The sequence below is a fragment of the Staurois parvus genome, unplaced genomic scaffold, assembly GCF_062004578.1.
Source record: "Staurois parvus isolate SC_StPar_1 unplaced genomic scaffold, SC_StPar_1.0 ptg000151l, whole genome shotgun sequence".
NCBI classification, from domain to species: domain Eukaryota; kingdom Metazoa; phylum Chordata; class Amphibia; order Anura; family Ranidae; genus Staurois; species Staurois parvus.
Genome location: NW_028317947.1, coordinates 13,628,412 through 13,642,201, shown reverse-complemented (window position 1 = coordinate 13,642,201; position 13,790 = coordinate 13,628,412). Strand labels below are relative to the sequence as shown.

Genomic DNA, 13,790 nt, shown 5'->3' with positions numbered 1-13,790 from the left:
GAAGGTCATTTCCATAGTTTTAGCACACCTACTGGATGTTACCAGGTTCTTCCTTGGTTACAATTTTTCAGTATCCAATATATTCATCTTGCACTGTTTATTTGTACCATTATCCCATGACTATGGGTCCTGGGCAGGGGCGGACTGACCATTTGAGCACTCGGGCTCTGCCCCAGGGCCCGGGGTGAGTAGGGGGCCCCATAAAAATGCCCCTGGTACCTTTTTTATAGGCTTTTTTGGGTGTGCTTTGAGTGTGGGCAAGGACACAGGGGCCCCATGATCCCCTATTGCGGCGGCGGTGGCGGCAGACATTGTGACATCGTGATTGATGTTGGATTTACTTAGGGGGACATTCTTTCAATAAAAGACTTGTCAAATAATTACTCCTGTCTTTTTTCCACAATACAGTTTTTTTTGTGAATGGGTAGCTGTACCATGTACCCCATACTCATTCACGTGTGGGGGTTGTGATCTGGGGACCCTCTTGCTAAAGGGGGCTTCCAGATTCCGATAAGCCCCCCCACCCGCAGACTCCCACAACCACAGCCTAGAGTTGTGGGGAAAAGGCCAACATGGGGACAAGGTGCTTTGGGGGGAAGCTCCCCCTACTCCAAAGCACCCCCCATGTAGAGGGCATGTGGCCTGGTTATGGTTCAGGGGGGGGCACTCACGCTCACTCGCCACCCCCTTTCCTGACCTGCCGGCTGCATGCTCGGATAAGGGTCTGGTATGAATTTTGGGGGGGAACCCCACGCCATTTTGTTTTTTTAATTTTGGCGTGGGGCTTCCACTCAAAATCTATACCAGACCCGAAGGGCTTGGTATGGATGGAAGGGGGGGACCCCACGCCGTTTTTTATTATTTTTTAATTGCTGGCAATTCTTTCTTTTACATTCAGCTGTCAGTGGGAATCCTGCTGACAGCTGAAACATTAATGCATGCTTTTCACTACTAAAATACCGCATGACTTGATAAAATAACTAGTGCTGTATTCTAGGAGTCTTTTTTAGTGAATTTACTATTTTTCAGTGCATTCTGGGCATTTGGGAAGGTCTCCTGAGGTTTTAAAAACGCTTCTAAATGCAAAAGTGCATTAACGCGGCTAAACATGTAGGCTCCTTGTACACGGGACACTTCTGAACGATGGAAACTTACTGCTGGAAAACGTAGGTTAAAAAATGTCTGTTTAGCCCAATTTGCATACCGCGTTTATGCACGTTTGCGTTTAGAAGCATTTTTTAAAGATAACCTCAGGAGACCTTCCAAAATGCCCAGAATGAAAAAAATTAACTATTACAGACATTTTGAGAGAAATAGAGAGAGCAGAAGCAGAGAGAGCAGTATTTGTTGAGATTAGCTGTCTTTTTGTTTGTGGTGTTTGGATGTGTTCCAGCTCATTTCTGTGAAGAAATTATTGCAGCAGTGACTAACATATTTTCTTTCATGTGAAACCTCAAAGTATGGTGTACCAGGTCCATTTGACTACCGGGAAAACGCTTTGCATGCATTTTTCATGGTGAAAAAAGGCTCCGGACAGCATCTGGAAATGGAAGAGTTAAAAAAAAAGTTCAAATGCAAACGCTTATAAATGCAGTTAGCCGCGTTTACACGTGTTTACAAGCATTTGGTGTTTAAAACGCTGATAAAATCTACTTCTGAACGCAAGTTTGGTGCGTTCAAAAAAACGACTGTAAACTCAACTGCCTGTAAACGAAGATGTGTACATGGACACATAGGAAAACATTAGGGAGAGTTCAGGGGCTGCTGAAAAAACCCCAGAAAAGCTCCTAAATGTGAGTTTATCAGCTGCAGTGTACATGAGCCTTACAAACGCGGCTAATTAGACGTTTTTTAACCTACGTTTTCTAGCAGTCAGTTTCCATCATTCAGAAGAGTTTTCCAAACGCCCTGTGTACATAAACACTAAAGTTGAGCAATTTGGTGAGGCGGTGCATGACACATGAACCACACCTATACTTTTAATTCTAGAATTTCCTGTATATATATATATATATATATATATATATATAAAATCCTTTTATATGAACAGGTTTAATTGGGGATTACTGCACATTTCATCTTAATAAACAATATGATCTTCCATAGTCATGTATTTCACATTGCACAGTTGAAACACTGTCCTTATTTTCAGTTAACTAGTTGCCGACCGCAGATAGCCGAATGACGGCTGCACTGCGGCCGGCCAGTTCTGGGTGGACGTCATATGACGTCCCCCCAGAACGCGCTCTCCTGCGCGCCCCAGGGGGCGCGCACCCGGCGATCTCCGTGATTGCTGTGTCCTACGGACACAGCTGATCACGAGATGTGGTAAAAGGCCAATCATACCGGCCTTTTACCACGTGATCAGCGGTGTCCAATGACACGCTGATCACAGGGAAATGCAAGTGCCAGTTCTCGGCTGCACTTTCCTCACGCTGTCAGATCGTGAGGAAAGTACTGCCGAGAACCGGCAGTTGTCAGAGCGGGGATCGGCACCGATCATCAGGGCCACTGATGATCAGTGCCCTGATGATCGGTGCCCAGCAGTGCCACCCACAAGTTCCGCCCACCTGTGCCCAGCAGTGCGCCCACTAGCTCCGCCCACCTGTGCCCAGCAGTGCACCCACCTGTGCCACTCTGCAGTGTCACACACCTGTGCCCAGAAGTGCCACCTACCTGTGCCCAGCAGTGCCACCCACCTGTGCCCACCCACCTGTGCCCACCAGTGCCACCCACCTGTGCCCACCAGTGCCACCCACCTGTGCCCACCCACCAGTGCTGCCCACCAGTGCCACCCACCAGTGCAGCCCAGCAGTGCTGCCAGTCAGTGCCACCAGTCAGTGCCCAGCGGTTGTGCCAGTCAGTGCCGCCAGTCAGTGCCCAGCAGTGATGCCAGTCAGTGCCGTCTATCAGTACCCATCATCAGTGTCACCTATCAGTGCCGCCTATCAGTGCTGCATATTAGTGCCGCCTATCCGTGACACCTCATCAGTGCTGTCTATCAGTGCCGCCTATCCGTGCCACCTCATTAGTACTGCCTATCAGTGCCCTTTAGTGCTGCCTATCAGTGCCCATCAGTGCCGCCTATCAGTGCCCATCAGTGCTGCCTCATCAACGTACATCAGTGAAGGAGAAAAAATACCTGTTTGAAAAATTTTATAATAGAAACAAAGAAACTTTTTTTTTTTTTTTCAAATTTTTTGCAGTTTTTAATTTATAGCGCAAAAAGTAAAGCGCCCAGTGGCGATTAAATACCACCAAAAGAAAGCTCTATTTGTGAGAAAAAAATGATCAAAATTTCATATGGGTACAATGTTGCATGACCGCGCAATTGTCAATCAAAGTGCGGCAGCGCTGAAAGCTGAAAATTGGCCTGGTAAATAAGGGGGTATAAGTGCCTGGTAGGCAAGTGGTTAAAGCAGAACCTCCGCCAAATAGAACAAGATAAGATTTAATACCCCAATAAAAGGTAAAACCCACTTTTGCTGCAATATTCACCTTCAAACCAGAAATTTCTCCAGTATTCCTTTTTTCAGTCCTCAGTCTGATGATCAGCATCATTCATTCCACTTCTTTTGAGCCCAGAAAGTCCAGGATCCACCCTAGCCTGTGATTGGGCAGTGAAAGGAGATGAGCTAATTAATCTTTCTATCGCTCTGCTCTCTTCTCCTATCAGCATGCTTCTTGTCAGCACATGAACTGAGTGAGCGAATGAGTGGCTCCTTGTGCTGTTTCTGCCTCTCAACTCTGCTGTATAGGTAAAGTTGATCCAGGGAATATCCAATTGCCTCTTGGGGGATTAGGAAGGAATTTTTTCCCTGCAGGAGCAAATTGGATCATGCTTTGCTGGTTTTTTTGCCTTCCTCTGGATCAACTGTGGGTGTAGAATTCTAACTTTTTTTTTCAATGGTTGAATTTGATGGCCTTTTGTCTTTTTTCAGCCAAACTAACTATGTAACTATGTATGGTAGTGATCAGGGCGCTGGTGTAGGGTATGGTGGTGATCAGGACATTGGTATGCTGTATGGCGGTGATCAGGGCGCTGGTGTGGGGTATGGTGGTGATCAGGACATTGGTATGCTGTATGGTGGTGATCAGGACATTGGTATACTGTATGCCGGTGATCAGGGCGCTGGTGTGGGGAATGGTGGTGATCAGGACATTGGTATGCTGTATGGCGGTGATCAGGGCGCTGGTGTGGGGTACGGTGGTGATCAGGACATTGGTATGCTGTATGGCGGTGATCAGGGTATGGTGTGGGGTACGGTGGTGATCAGGACATTGGTATGCTGTATGGCGGTGATCAGGGTATGGTGTGGGGTACGGTGGTGATCAGGACATTGGTATGCTGTATGGCGGTGATCAGGGTATGGTGTGGGGTACGGTGGTGATTTGGACATTGGTATGCTGTATTGCAGTGATCAGGGTATGGTGTGGGGTACGGTGGTGATCAGGACATTGGTATGGGGTATGGCGGTGATCAGGGTATGGTGTGGGGTACGGTGGTGATCAGGACATTGGTATGCTGTATGGCGGTGATCAGGGTATGGTGTGGGGTATGGAGGTGATCAGGACATTGGTATGCTGTATGGCGGTGATCAGGGTATGGTGTGGGGTACGGTGGTGATCTGGACATTGGTATGCTGTATTGCAGTGATCAGGGTATGGTGTGGGGTATGGTGGTGATCAGGACATTGGTATGCTGTATTGCAGTGATCAGGGTATGGTGTGGGGTACGGTGGTGATCAGGACATTGGTATGCTGTATGCCGGTGATCAGGGTATGGTGGTGATCAGGACATTGGTATGCTGTATGGCGGTGATCAGGGTATGGTGTGGGGTATGGTGGTGATCAGGACATTGGTATGCTGTATTGCAGTGATCAGGGTATGGTGTGGGGTACGGTGGTGATCAGGACATTGGTATGGGGTATGGCGGTGATCAGGGTATGGTGTGGGGTATGGTGGTGATCAGGACATTGGTATGCTGTATGGCGGTGATCAGGGTATGGTGTGGGGTACGGTGGTGATCAGGACATTGGTTTGCTGTATGCCGGTGATCAGGGTATGGTGTGGGGTATGGTGGTGATCAGGACATTGGTATGCTGTATGGTGGTGATCAGGGTATGGTGTGGGGTATGATGGTGATCAGGACATTGGTATGCTGTATGGTGGTGTTATTGTGAGCACTGGGACAGATGACAGGGGTCGTGTATATAAGGGAGAGTCCTGACATTACAGTTATCGCCTCTGAGGAAGAGGCAAGTCCTCGAAACTCATCAGCCATTTGGAGGTCTAGGAGACCCATTACAAATGTCATCCAGTGTGACTGGACCTTGCTGTACTTTACATGATGTGTCCTTGATATTTGTTCCTTTGTGAGTATATTACCACTTTTTTACATAATAAATGATCTTTTAAAAGGTAATGCACTAGGCCAGTGCACATTCTGTGTATTTCTTTGCATTCAGTACTCTGGATCCCTCTGGTCCTTTGAGGGCAGCAAGGTGTGAAGCTTCTAGGCAACCTACTTGTGGTTCTAAACCTCTGTGGAGCCCATCCTCCAGAGCAGGAGTATATATTTATGCCATTCTTTGTAGCTGGCTGCACACTTCATTGTTCCTATGCTGGGGACAGTGATTGAGGACACTGGGGTGCCTGGCACTGCATTCTGTAAGTGTACATAAAACTCACAGACTGCAGCATCAGTTCTCTCTGCTCCCACAGTGAAAGCAAAGAGAACTGATCTTTACTTTCATTTACATTGTTTACTATGTCAATAGAAAAGTGCAGCGCTGTATACGTTTATGATAATCAATGGTCACCAATAAATAATATCGCCAAAACAATAAATAATATTATATAACTATTAAGTGAATGTGGTGCATCATAAAGCACAAAATAGGAGCGTGATAAAATCAAAAGACTGTAATTAAGATAAGTGTTCAGGCTTGACGTGGTCAGGTCAGCAAATTAGTGTTTCATTCACGTATAATCAATTGCGACTTCTGGTGAAAATCCGTGTGATATTTGTATAAAATGCGCACTCACCAGATGCACATAACGTATGCGCATTAAGCAGAATATGACTGTAGGGAGCCCCTTTAGGTAGATCTGTCAGCCAGCCTGGGACAAGGATCCCTCCTCTGGACACAAGCTTCCTCTGCAGCCACGCTTCCTCTGGGGGGTCTCTGTGATCTTAGCTCAGATTAGAGCCAATGATAAAAAATGCCTCATAGTGTAGTAGTGTAAAATACTAATTTATTAGTTCAGATGATCACCCGGCAAAGTAACATATAAAAAGTTGCGCCAAGCAAGCAAAAATGACAAATATTCCTGGTAATAAAACTGATCCGCCACTCTCCAAAATGGCCACCGGACCTATGTGTGGCTCTGGCGGCGTGACATCATGACGTATGGCTCCTCGACGCGTTTCGTGCCAAGCATGTTATCAAAAGGGGTGCGGACCTCTGTGTGAGGTCCCGATCATGTGATCACCGATTGACCAATCAGTGATCACATGCAGAGTAGTAAGCAAGATGTCACTTCTGACATTGCTTACTTCGTGTGAAATCTGTGAATGATCACAAAGGTCACATGGTACAAGACTATTCACAACAGACATGTACCATGTGACAAGCTCTGACCAATCACAGCTCACACAGTAGTTCTCAATGGCTGCAAGAATGCAGCTAGAGAGAAGGAGAAATTATTGCTTTTACAGCCTTTATGGGTGTAAAAGCAATCAGTGTAAAAAAAAAAAAATCTTCATCACCCCCCACAAGTAGTATAGTGTCACCATGGTGACACTGTACTGCTAGGGTGACAGTATGTAAAAAAAAGTCTTCACCACCCCCCACAAGTAGTATAGTGTCACCATGGTGACACTGTACTGCTAGGGTGACAGTATGTAAAAAAAAATCTTCATCACCCCCCACAAGTAGTATAGTGTCACCATGGTGACACTGTACTGCTAGGGTGACAGTAAGTAAAAAAAACATAAATAATAATATAAAAAATAAAAAAAAAAGTTTAAAAATTATAATTTTTGGTTATAAACTAATTTGGGTTATTTTTTTTTTTTTTACTAAAAAGATAACGGAATAAATTTTGGCCAAGATTTATGATGAAATATTATTTATTTGCAAAATTTTATAAGAAAAACACTTTTTTTCAACATTTTTGGACATTTTAATTTACATAGCAAAAAAAATAAAAATCCGAGGGGTGAATAAATACCACCAAAATAAAGTTTTATCTGTCTCAAAAAATGCTAAAAAATTCATATGGGTACAGTGTTGCATGACCGCGCAATTGTCATTCAAACTGTGATAGCACTGAAAGCTGCAAATTGGCCTGGGCAGGAAGGGGGTAAAAGTGTTCGGACTGGAAGCGGTTAAGTGGACACAGGAACAGCTCCCACCGAAATCATATAAACGATCAAACACATCTTTAAGGGGTCTTCAAATGGCTCAAAAAGAAGTCAAAGATAGAACTTCCATAGTGTAGTAATTAGATATTTATTTACAAAATTCAAAAACAGCCAAGTAGCTACTCCCATAAAAACAAGGGTTACAGACCCAGCAGGCATGTAAATAACGTCTGCAAAAAATAAACAAAAAATAAATGCAGTATATTACTGTGCTAACTGGTGTGAATGAGGTCCACATAAACAGAAGAAACACCCCCCTACGACGGGGTATATAACGTATTGGATCAATGACATACAGTGGATGAAGTAAATAAAGTGAAATTAATTTACCATCAATAAAGTGCAACGTAACAGTCCTCACAAAAAATAAAAAATAAATAAATACAGTGACAGTGTATATTGCACTATAATAACTGGTGTGCATGAGATCCACATAAACAGAAAAAACACCCCCCTATCACAGGGTATAAAACGTATTGGACCAATAACATACAATAAATAAGGCAAATATAGTGAAATTCATTTATCATAAATAAAGTGCAAAGTAACAGCCCATATAGGTGAATAGCATGTCAATGACTCTTCTCCTTTACTGACCTCGTGTGATATCCACAAGCACTCACAAAGGAAAAGGGCTGCAAACGCCCTCAAACGGCATTTGTTGGCGGCGATCATAGCCGCAAGCGGAAATGACGTCACCATGCTTCTGTCCGACGCGTTGCGTCACGCATCACGTGACTTCATCAGGGTACCCTTTTCCTTTGTGAGTGCATTTTTTAGCTTCTTATGTTTTTTTTAATAAAAATAACTTTACTGCACTATGAGGAGTCCCTCTCTCTTGTTTACTTATATATGATACCTGTACTGATGTTGGTGATGTGGAGCTCCCAGTGACCAGGATACATCTGGTCACTGGATACAGATGTACAGGATACAGAATTATTGCTGTTTTGACCTCTGTGATGTGGGTCAATTGGTGAGGTGAGCGTGCATGCCTGGTGATGGTGGATATGGTACTCCGGTTTCCTCCCACACTCCAAAGACATGCTGGTGGATTAACCTCCCTAGCGGTCTGATTATGTTCATATTTCTGTGCTCAAAGTGGTACATTTTTTTTGCATGGAAATATGTATTTTTTTTATTGTAGACCTGTAATTCTTAGGAATAACTCACTGAAATCTGTCCGAACAAGAGTCTAGTAAACATCCCGGGTATGATAAAACTTGAAACACAAAATCATAAATTATAATTTAATAAATAATCATAAAAAATAATAAATATAATAATAATACATTTAATTCAATAATATAATCAAACCAAAAACACTGAAATTTGAAATATAGCGCCAAGTTCGCACATCACTGAGCAAAGTCGCAGAATCGTTTTCAGTGTCTGATGATGAATTTCCTCCACGAATCATTATCACTCAATTCTGCAAGTGGTTCTGATTTACTATCGCTGTTCTCTAGCCGGTCTAAAACCGCTTTTGACCTAAAGGGACGCTTTTTGGACGCCATGGACGTTTCTCAGTTTTCAGGCAGAAAGAACAGTAAAAATGCAGGCAGGGTGCAGGACAAAGCACTCGGGACAAAATGTATGTGAAATGGTTTGATACAGTAATGGAATACTATCAGATTTTAGTGAATGTCACTTTTGTCATTTTCAAATTTCCCACCGTTCCATCCCCGTACGTCCCGACACTCGCAGGGGACGGAACCCAGAAGACAGATGCTGGCATCCGCCGGATTACATTGCCGGGGACACTGCAGGAGGGACATCGCGGGAGCGCAGGACAAGGTAAGTGATCGAGGGATCCCGGAGCAGCGCCGCATGGTAAGCCCGAGTGTAGCTCAGGGGGTTACCGCTTGTGGTACTGAAACTTTACCCCGAGCTACACTCGGGAAAACCGCCAGGGAGGTTAAATGGATCCTGTCTGAATTTTCCCTAGTACAGTGGGGATCGAAAGTTTGGGCACCCCAGCTAAAAATTTGTATTAATGTGCATAAAGAAGCCAAGGAAAGGTGGAAAAATCTCCAAAAGGCATCAAATTACAGATTAGACATTCTTATAATATGTCAACAAAAGTTAGATTTTATTTCCATCATTTACACTTTCAAAATAACAGAAAACAAAAAAATGGCGTCTGCAAAAGTTTGGGCACCCTGCAGAATTTATAGCATGCACTGCCCCCTTTGCAAAGCTGAGACCTGCCAGTGTCATGGATTGTTCTCAATCATCGTCTGGGAAGACCAGGTTATGTCAATCTCAAAGGTTTTAAATGCCCAGACTCATCTGACCTTGCCCCAACAATCAGCACCATGGGTTCTTCTAAGCAGTTGTCTAGAAAACTGAAACTGAAAATAGTTGACACTCACAAAGCTGGAGAAGGCTATAAGAAGATAGCAAAGTGTTTTCAGATGTCAATATCCTCTGTTCGGAATGTAATTAAGAAATGGCAGTCATCAGGAACAGTGGAAGTTAAAGCAAGATCTGGAAGACCAAGAAAAATATCAGACAGAACAGCTCGCAGGATTGTGAGAAAAACAATTCAAAACCCACGTTTGACTGCACGATCCCTCCAGAAAGATCTGGCAGACACTGGAGTTGTGGTACACTATTCCACTATAAAGAGATACTTGTACAAATATGGTCTTCATGGAAGAGTCATCAGAAGAAAACCTCTTCTACGTCCTCTCCACAAAAATCATCGTTTGAACTTTGCAAATGAACATATAGACAAGCCTGATGCATTTTGGAAACAAGTTCTGTGGACCGATGAGGTTAAAATTGAACTTTTTGGCCGGAATGAGCAAAGGTACGTTTGGAGAAGAAGGGGCACAGAATTTAATGAAAAGAATCTCTGTCCAACTGTTAAGCATGGAGTTGGATCAATCATGCTTTGGGGTTGTGTTGCAGCCAGTGGCACAGGGAAAATCTCACGAGTAGAAGGAAAAATGGATTCAATAAAATTTCAGCAAATTTTGGATGGTAACTTGATGCCATCTGTGAAAAAGCTGAAGTTAAAGAGAGGATGGCTTCTACAAATGGATAATGATCCTAAACACACCTCGAAATCCACGGGGGATTACATCAAGAGGCGTAAACTGAAGGTTTTGCCATGGCCTTCACAATCTCCTGACCTCAACATAGTTGAAAATCTATGGATAGACCTTAAAAGAGCAGTGCATGACAGACAGCCCAGAAATCTCAAAGAACTGGAAGACTTTTGTAAGGAAGAATGGGCAAAGATACCTCAAACAAGAATTGAAAGACTCTTGGCTGGCTACAAAAAGCGTTTACAAGCTGTGATACTTGCCAAAGGGGGCAGTACAAGATATTAACTCTGCAGGGTGCCCAAACTTTTGCAGACACCATTTTTTTGTTTTCTGTTATTTTGAAAGTGTAAATGATGGAAATAAAATCTAACTTTTGTTGACATATTATAAGAATGTCTAATCTGTAATTTGATGCCTTTTGGAGATTTTTCCATCTTTCCTTGGCTTCTTTATGCACATTAATACAAATGTTTAGCTGGGGTGCCCAAACTTTCGATCCCCACTGTATGTGTATGTATGAATGTGAGTTAGGGACCTTAGATTGTACACCCCTTGAGGGTTAGGGACTGATGTGAATGTACAATATATATGTAAAGTGCTGCGTAAATTGATGGCGCTTTATAAGTACCTGAAATAAATAAATTCTGATGCGGTGCAGAATTTGCACAGAAAACGCTGCAAATTCCACACAACATCAGTGTGAACCCAGCTTAAATCAGAAACTAAATGAGTCCTTGACTCTGTGGAGGGCTACCAAATTTTAGAATTCAGTCTTGACGTGGCAACGAGTGTTACAGACACTTCGTAATGATCAGAAATGCTAGAGGAGAGGATGTGAACTGTAAACGTTTCAATTAAAACTTGGTGGAAGCCGACGGGTTAACTGCAAATTTGCCCTGTTACAGCAAAAAGCTCCTTCCAATTATTCTGGACCTCTTTTTTTTCCAAAAAACAATCACTCATTAACCACTTAAAAAAAAATCCAACCTCCCCCCCCAAAAAACAACAGCGAAAAGCTCCCTCCAACTATTCTGGACCTCTTTTTTTTTTTTTAACCAAAAAACAATTACTCATTAACCACTTAAAAAAATCCAACCCCCCCCCCAAAAAAAAAAAACAGCACAAACAAACCAAAAAAATTTAAGGATGCAAATTTATCCTGTTACAGCGAAAAGCTCTTTCCAACTATTCTGGACTTCTTTTTTTTTTTACCAAAAAACAATCACTCACTAACCACTTAAAATGAAAATCCACCCCCCCCCCCAAAAAAAAACCCAGCACAAACAAACCAAGAAAATGTAAGGATGCAAATGTATCCTGTTACAGCGAAAAGCTCCTTCCAACTATTCTGGACCTCTTTCCTCTTTTTTTTTACCAAAAAACAATCACTCATTAACCACTTAAAAAAAATCCAACCCTCCCCCCCCCAAAAAAAAAACAGCGAAAAGCTCCCTCCAACTATTCTGGACCTCTTTTTTTTTTAACCAAAAAACAATCACTCATTAACCACTTAAAAAAAAATCCAACCCCCCCCCCCAAAAAAAACCCAGCACAAACAAACCAAAAAAATTTAGGGATGCAAATTTATCCTGTTACAGCCAAAAGCTCCTTCCATCTATTCTGGACCTCTTTTTTTTCCAAAAAACAATCACTCATTAACCACTTAAAATGAAAATCCACCCCCCCCTCCCAAAAAAAAAACCAGCACAAAAAAAACAAAATAATTTAAGGATGCAAATTTATCCTGTTACAGCGAAAGGCTCCTTCCAACTATTCTTGACCTCATTTTTTTATTTCCAAAAAACAATCGCTCATTAACCATTTAAAAGAAAATCCAACCCCCCCCAAAAAAAAACAGCGAAAAGCCCCTTCCAACTATTTTGGACCTCTTTTTTTAAAAAAAAAAACAATTACTCATTAACCACTTTAAAAAAATCCAAAAAACCTCCCCCCCCCCCCATAAAAAAAGCAAAAAGCTCCTTCCAACTATTCTGGACCTCTTTTTTTTTATTTCCAAAAAACAATCACTCATTAACCACTTAAAAGAAAATCCAACTCCCCCCCCCCCCCAAAAAAAAAAACTGCGAAAAGCTCATTCTAACTACTTTGGACCTCTTTTTTTTTTTTTTTAAACAATCACTCATTAACCATTTAAAAGAAAATCCAATCCCCCCCCCCCAAAAAAAAAAAAAACAGCACAAACAAAACAAAAAAAAGTAAGGAACAAATACACAAAACAAGGAAAAACAGATTTAAACAACAGCAAAAAAAAGACATAAAACTATCTTAAAAAATAGTCAAAATAAAAAGTAGCTGAAGGGGTATAATTGAAAGTTTCCTCCTGAAATGGATTTTCTCATCCCCAGCTATGATCAGTATATGAGATGCAGAAACTCTACTGGGCAGATCTTACCATGTGAGTCCTACAGAGAAGTCGCTGGGTTCAATCTGAATTAACAAACAGCTGTAAGGATTGAACTGTCTTTGGGTTGTTTTCCAGGAAAAAGGAGAATAAAGAAGACTTACCATCTAATCTGCAGAAACTGATCAGAACATGAAGTCAGAGAGAACTGTGAGCATGAAGTAATAGTGCGAACATACGAAGTACTATCAAAGCTGGAACACACAACACGCACACACATGCCCTGCCATGTGCTGCTTCATTTCACTCCCCAATACAGACATCTAGCGACAACTTTATGAATTTCATCTTCTATGTGTTTAACCCCTTCAATCCCGGGCACTTCTACCCCCTTCCTGCCCAGGCCAATTTTCAGCTTTCAGTGCTGTCGCTCTTTTAATGACAATTGCGCAGTCATGCAACACTGTACCAATATGAAATTTTTATCATTTTTTTCACACAAATAGAGATTTTTTTTGGTGGTATTTAATCGCGACTGGGTGTTTTATTTTTTGCGCTATAAACAAAAAAAGAGCAAAGAATTTGAAAAAAAAAAGTTTTTCTTTGTTATAAAATTATTATTAAATTTTGCAAACAGGTATTTTTTCTCCATCACTGATGTGGGTTGATGAGGCTGCACTGATAGGCAGCACTGGTGGGCACTGATAGGCAGCACTGATGTGCACGGTTAGGCAGCACTGATGTGAACTGATGAGGTGGCACAGATAGGCAGCACTGATGGGCACTGAAAGGAGGCACTGATAGGTGGCATTGAGAGGTGACACTGATGAGCTGGCAGTGATGATGCTGCACTGATGGGCAGCACTGATGGGCACTGATAGGCAGCACTGATGAGGTGGAACGGATAGGCAGCATTGATGGGCACTGAAAGGAGGCACTGAT

The 13,790-nt window shown here is 42.5% G+C and overlaps 1 protein-coding gene across 2 annotated transcripts in view; it reads right to left on the bottom strand.

Annotated features, from left to right (window-relative positions):
- The window catches only part of LOC149464504 (NXPE family member 1-like), a 40,963-nt gene extending 27,836 nt beyond the window's left edge, over positions 1–13,127 (bottom strand). The window contains exons 1-2 of one of the 2 annotated variants that reach the window (XM_089674474.1): positions 13,013–13,095; positions 3,499–3,607 (exon numbers count right to left, since the gene is read on the bottom strand). The gene's annotated coding sequence lies outside the window, so the exon portion shown is untranslated. Of the gene's footprint in view, positions 1–3,498; positions 3,608–13,012 lie in introns of both variants that reach the window. The other variant, XM_089674475.1, reaches the window with a different exon arrangement.
- Positions 13,128–13,790: the final 663 nt, after the last annotated feature.